Below are 7,477 nucleotides of genomic sequence, written 5' to 3'. Positions count from 1 at the left end.
TTGGTAAATAATGGAACCGTGGACAATACATAAAATTGGGGTTGGTCAAATGGATATCCTACCGCAATGGATTCCTCACCCCGGTTCAACAAAGACAGACTGTATGTCCCTCTAGACCGAGAATTTCATTTCCCAGTTAATGACAAGACCTTTCCCGAAGACATCAAAACTCACTTCGGTAGACTGCATAATCTAAGCAATAATTGTGTCATTGAGGAGATTGTGTCTGAGGTCTCGGGTCACACAAGTGATCAAATTCCTATATGTGGCACTATTTACCCAAATTCTCAAACCTCATCTGTAGTTGATGAAGAAATTGTCATAGAGGGCCCCGAAGTCTCGAAAGACTTTCCATCTTTGCCCTCAGACCGTAGTGTCTCACACTGTAATCAAAAGTCCCACAAAAGTCACACTGAAGTCCCAACTCAGACTTACTCTGCACTAGTCAAATCATAACTACCGCAGTCATCAGTAAAAGAAACTGTGACTCTTCAGCCAATTCATCATGAATTACCCATAGAAAACTTTGAAGTAGGTCAATGCTCTCAAACCCTTGAATCTTCAAGTTCGGATGACTCAAGCCCACGTTTTCAAAAAATTTCTAAGAATTCCAGGAAACCACAGTTGAACATCAAAGATTGTGGTTCTCCAAAAACTTTAGCAAAAAACGCTTTCAAAGTGGAAATTCGCTCCCGAGGCACAAATAGACAAATTTTTTCGAAAAACAAGAAGCATGTTAGATTTCCAAAGTCCAAAAGTCCAGAAAAATTTGTTTTCTCACACTATTTATTGAAAAACTCTCCCATCAAGAAAACATACAAAAAGGAATGTACAGTTTCAACAGTCATTCCTAATTCATCTGACACAACCCAAAAAAGTGTAAAGTCTTTTCGAAACAATGGTTTTCAAATCTATTCCTCAGATGATCCGAAATGGAAAGGTATCTTACCCACTCCAACACTTTTAAAGTCACATCAAAATTTTAACAAGTGGAAGGGTATTCTACCAAATCCAACAAAAAGGACACAAAGATCTACACGTGCTAAACCTTTTTCAAAACAAACTTTTCAGAAACCAAACAACACTCATGTCAGATCTTTTCAACCTCGGACCGGTCACAAGCCCAACTCATCCTTTAGACCGCTGACCAAACGTGGTGTCAGAACAAAAGACAAAATCTCAACCTGTAAATGTCAGTGTAGTTGCCAAAAAGATTCATCCTACGTCAAATCTAGTTGGAGTCAGAAACCTTGTAACTTTTCAAAAACACATAACACTCCAAAACTACACAAACACCCAGGAGTAGGATTAAAAGTTGACAAGAAACCTGTCCCTGCAACCTCGGTCCATGCATCATTCAGAAATTCATCTGTTGTCCCAGGCTCCAAACTAGTTTGGATGCCTAAACTAACCGTGTAATTCTCAGGCTTTGTGTAAGGAGGAACAAGAAGAAGAATGGTTAATCGACAGTGCCTGCTCCTTGCATATGACCGGAAGGTTAGAATACCTTCGGGATTTCAGGCCAATTTGCAACGGTGGAAATGTTACATTCGGCAAATATGCGAATGGGATCATCCGAGGTTATGGTGTTCTCACTACGGGGAACTTTTCTATTCAAAAGGTTGCTTATGTAGAAAGCCTTAAACACAATCTCATCAGTGTTGGCCAACTATGTAAGGCAGGCCATCGAGTTGAATTTGATGATCAATTTTGCTATGTAATGACAAGTGATAGGAACACATGTTTGATCAAATATCGATCCGAAGGTACTATGTATCCTCTGGATGTCTCTCTGATCATAGGCAAACCGCAGTTATGTTTCCTATCCAAAGCAGTATCCGAAGTCAGCTGGCTATGGCACCGCAAGCTAGCTCATCTCAACTTCAGATACATCAACAATTTGGTCACTGGAGAACTAGTCAGAGGACTCCCTATTCTAAAGTTCAGCAATGATACTCTCTGCCCTGCATGTGAATGTGGAAAGCAGTCCAAAGCAAGTCACCCCATGGTGATTGACTCTTCAATTTCTAAACCACTAGAGCTCTTTCACATTGATCTCTGCGGTCCATCAACCGTAGCCAGTCTCCATCACAAGAAGTACATACTGGTTATAGTAGATGACTTCACACGTTTCACATGGGTTTTCTTCCTCATACTCAAGTCATAAACACCGCAGATTCTCATCAATTTCATCAAGGAAATCGAACTTCAGATAAAGCTGCCAGTACGACGAATCCGCAGTGATAATGGAACCGAGTTTACTAATCATATCCGCAGTGATAATGGCATCACTCACAACTTCTCAGCTCCCTACACACCACAACAAAATGGAGTAGTAGAGAGAAGGAACCACACTCTAGTAGAAGCAGCCATATCAATGCTCAACTTCGCACACCTTCCTCTCTACTTCTGGGCTGAAGCAGTAGCAACCGCATGCTTTGTACAAAACCGAAGCATTGTGTGCAAACGCCTCAATAAAATACCGTATGAGGGCCTTAACAACCGCAAGCCAAATGTTCGCTTCTTTCATATCTTTGGGTGTAGATGTTTCGTGATCAACAACAGAGATCAGCCTAACAAATTTGCACCGAAGTCTGATGAAGGTATCTTCCTTGGCTACTCCACTAACAAGGTTGTTTATCGAGTTCTCATTAGACGCACAAGGTTGATCATTGAAAGCTTCGATGTGAAATTTGATGACTATCACATCCGCAACAGAGATCACATCCTGGAAAGTGATATTCCTGCCTCTTCGGGTCCATTAAATCTTGTTGAAGTCAATTATGACGATCTCTTCGACCCTATAGAAACTGCCAAGTTATCCGAAGTTCTTGTGTCTCAAGAAGCTCAACAGCAGCACACTGATGTATCTGGTCCTTCGCTATCCGAAGTAGCATCTATCAATACTTCCACCTTGCCGGTTGAGGGGGAAAGCTCTACTCCGGATCAAGCAACAACCATCGAGGTTCCAGTACTTGATACAACTCAAGTTCCCATCCGTAGAGAATCATTACCATCCAACGTTTCTTCCGACTCGGGTGATGAAAACATAGAAAACATCGACACAAGAACAGACTCTAGGATTATCACTCTTCCATCCGCAGTCCAGGGGGAACCTTCTCAGGTTCCAGAGGAACTCCCATCAGCAATCCAGGGGGAACCTCTTCCAAATGCTCAAGAAAATTCCATTCTCGCCCTAACAATCCAAGATGATTCCGCAGGATGTTCTCAAGTCCAGGGGGAACTGACATCTCCAACCGCAGAATCTTCTGATCGTCTACACGTATGGACGAAGGACCACCCACCAAGTCAAATCATTGGCAACCCATCCGCAGGTATCCAGACTCGATCTTCCAAGGACTTATCTGATCATTGTCACTACGCAGTATTTATGTCCTCGGTCGAGCCTCGAACGATCAAAGAAGCATTACTAGAACCTGATTGGATATCCGCAATGCAAGAAGAGCTTGAAGAATTCAAAAGAAACAAAGTGTGGCAGCTCATCCCAAAGCCACATGGTCACACCATTGTTGGTACTAGATGGGTATTCAAAAACAAGTTGTATGAATCTGGTGCGGTAGTCAGAAACAAGGCAAGGTTAGTTGCAAAGGGCTACAGTCAACTTGAAGGTGTTGACTATGATGAAACGTATGCTCCGGTGGCACGAATGGAAGCCATCCAAATCTTCTTAGCATACGCAGCCCACAAAAACATCAAAGTACACCAAATAGACGTAAAGAGTGCATTTCTTAATGGGGAATTAAAAGAAGAGGTTTATCTTCAGCAACCTCCAGGCTTTGAATGTATTGAATTCCCAGACTACTGCTACAAACTTGAAAAAACAGTCTACGGTCTGAAGCAAGCCCCAAGAGCGTAGTACGAGACTCTCTCTGAATTTCTTGTCTCGTCCGGATACAAAAGAGGAGTGATTGATCCCACTTTATTTAGAAAATCAAATGGTGACCACCATATGCTTGTACAAATATATGTGGATGATATCATCTTCAGATCGACTGATCAAGGAATGGTGGATGAATTTGCTAAGCTCATGACCAACAAGTTAAAAATGAGCATGAATAGAGAGATTAACTTCTTTCTAGGACTTCAAGTGAAACAAGTTCCGCAAAGGATATTCATTCATCAGGAGAAATACACCACTGAACTGTTAAAGAAATATTCTATGGACAACTGTTCCTCGGCTAAGGTCCCCATGGCCTTCGGATATAAGATCTCTGCTGATCCCTCAGGCGAATTTGTGGATCACAAGACTTATAGAGGTATCATAGGCTCTTTGATGTACCTCACCGCAAGCAGGCCAGACATTGTCTTTGCAACAGGTTTATGCGCAAGGTATCAGGCTGACCCAAAAGTGTCACATATGACCGCAGCCAAACAAATTCTACGGTACCTGAAAGGAAGCAAGTCTCTTGGATTATGGTACCCCGCAGGCAATGATTTCAGCCTTCAAGCATTCACAGATGCGGATCATGCCGGATGCAGACTAGATCGAAAAAGCACCTCAGGTGGATGTCAATTTCTGGGTGGAAGACTCGTCAGTTGGTCATCAAGGAAACAAAGTTGTGTATCTCTGTCTACCGCAGAAGCTGAATATGTGGCCGCAGCCAGCTGTTGTTCACAAGTTCTATGGATGAAGACACAACTTATGGACTACGGATACAGAATGTTGCGGATACCAATTTACTGTGATTCAGAAAGTGCTATAGCGATTTCTCACAATCCTATTCAGCACTCCAAGACCAAGCATATTGAACTACGGTATCACTTCATCAAAGACCACATCCTGAAAGGTAACATTGAACTCATATTTGTCCATTCTCATGAAGAGATTGCTGATGTGTTCACAAAGGCACTTGACTCTACAAAGCTCAACACTTTCTTACAAATGTTATGAATGATGAATCCGGACCCACAATTCTTCTTGAATTGATAGGCACCGCAGACCATCCTTGGTCTCTGTTGCGGTCCTAACTGAAGTTACTTATGATAAATGGTTTTGGTATATCCTGTGTACCGCAGTCTATGTACCGCAACCATATATCATCTTTATCTTTCACCGGTCCTTATTGTTTTTTGTTACTAACTTCTTGTACAAGTGCTCTTCTCAGTTCTTCTACTGCAGTCATACATCTACCCATCCGCAATGAATGATCCATCCGCAATAGCAAAGGATCCATCCGCAATGAAATTTCCATCCGCAATCACATTAATAATTTCTCATCTGTTTCATTAATCTTTGAATCATGGTGTGCTATTTAATGATCATTCATTAATTAAAACATTAAATAAAAACATTCCTTGAGAAACTGTCTCATTCTCTTTCTGAATAAACCTTGTGTCAGACCTATTTTAGGTATGATGACAAAAAGAACGTTTTTCCATAAACAAATCCTTAATCTGTCTTTTCCTTTTACCCAGCACGTCCCATCCGTTACAACTTCTTTTTGCACAACGGATCAAACAGACCCTCACCACACGATCACCTGACGTGATGATGTCGTCTGACTTTTCATTAAATGCAAATCCCTTTTTGGTAAAATGCAAAAATTTTAAACCGTTTCATAATATGTGGCTGAGATTTCACCTCCCAAAATCAAAAGAACCCCCATTTTTGGTAAATAAAAAAAACGTTTCCCGCTCCCATAAGCCCCTATAAAAACCTTTCTTCTTCCCCAAGAACAGTTTACGCTCTCTGAACTTGAACCCTTTCTCCATTATCACACTCTGTTTCTTCACTTTTTCTCAAACTACTACAATGGTGAAATCCGGTGTATCCAAGAAACAATCCAAAGCTTCTGGATCAGTGAACCCTACTGGTTCAGACTCTGCTTCAAGACACCCCACTCCCACGATAGCTCAAGCAATTTTAGAGCCGTGTTCGAAGACCATTCATCTTACAATGCTCCAATCAAGCTGATGATCAAGTTCTTGAACAATCACCCCCTGTTTGCCCCCTTCGATTCATTCACAGACGTTGTTCCCCTTTCCACCCTATTCAAATGTGCCTTTTTAGCCTATCGACCACTCGAGAACCCACAAGAAGTGCATCTAAACCTAGTTAACGATTCTTTAGTAATTCTGTCTAAAGAAAAGTTTCTTTCTGCCATTAACCTTCTTGTTCATCCTTCAATCAAGATTTTTTCTCCATCAATGGCGGACATCACTTTTGCACTTTACCAAATGGGATATCAGAAGAAAATCAAAGGCATTGGAGAATTCAAGAAAAACCAACTGCCTACGGTCTGGCAATTCGTTTGCCATTTTGTCATCCGCAGTCTATCCGGCAGAACCGGAGGCACGGATAACATGGGACTCAAACTCCTGGAGTTAGTATGGAGTATATTCACAGGCCATGACGTAAACTATGGTCAGATTCTATGGGATGATTTTCTGCAATACATTCACAGGCCATGACGTAAACTCCTGGAGTTAGTATGGAGTATCTTAAAAGGTACAATCCCTCATCTGATCAATCTGTTTTTGGACCTATTAGAAGACTTCCAACCCATATTCTCTCCACTCTTGGTCTTGAGACTGCTGATGTCTCAGATCATATTGAGGCTATGGAAGGTATTGCCCCATACCCTCCTACCCCGCCTCTTCCAACCCCATCCGCAATCATTACCCCTGGAAGTACCGCAGTACCTTCCTCCACTACTCTCTCCAATCTTTCTCAAAGAAGAAAGAAACTGGCCTCAACCCGTCAAGGCCCCCGCAATGTCTCCAAGAAGCAAAGAACCCCAAAGAAAGATGTTCCCAAACCAACCGCACCCTCCAAGAAACGCAAAACCAAACCAACCGCACCCACAAATGACAGTGACTCTGATGAGGATGCGCAACCAATTGCCATCCTTAAGAAAAGAAAAACTAATCCCACTCGCCATATGCGTGACCGGACTGATACCTCAGCCTCTCAAAAGGCTCCGGTAGTCCTTGGGGTGGCCGCAGACCCATTCAACACCACCATCGAATACCACTCAGGCTCAGAAAGTGAGTTTGTTTCATCACCTCGTGGAGACTCCCCCCCCCCCCCCCCCCCAGTTCATTCCCAAGAGGATAACATTGGTTCTCGCCCTAAGGTCTCCAGGGCTTCCCGACTGCATTTCTTTTCCCCTGAGGAGTTGAAATCCATCCTCTTGAATGTCACCCATACACTTCAAACACCTTCCCAACCGCAGGGCACTTCTTCCGCCCTTGCCGGAACTGAGCCGAGGCCAAACTTGACTACGGGTCAAGGAGACTGAGGAAGCTCAGGAAATCCTACTCTGCTTACATCAGTAACAGGTGGTTTAGGCACGGTGAGCACAAATGTGCCAGGATCCGCGGACCCGAAGGACACTTCGGTGCGATTCAAAGGATTTGACGGTGAAGACTCTAATGACTCATGGTTAAACTATACTCCGGGATCTGAGGCAGACATCAAGAAATATGCCGCTTTCCGTAGGGCATTCCAAGCACG

This window comes from Lactuca virosa, chromosome 4 (assembly GCF_052849685.1).
Source record: "Lactuca virosa cultivar CGN04683 chromosome 4, Lactuca_virosa_CGN04683_v6, whole genome shotgun sequence".
Taxonomy (NCBI): Eukaryota; Viridiplantae; Streptophyta; class Magnoliopsida; order Asterales; family Asteraceae; genus Lactuca; species Lactuca virosa.
This window is presented reverse-complemented; position numbering follows the sequence as displayed.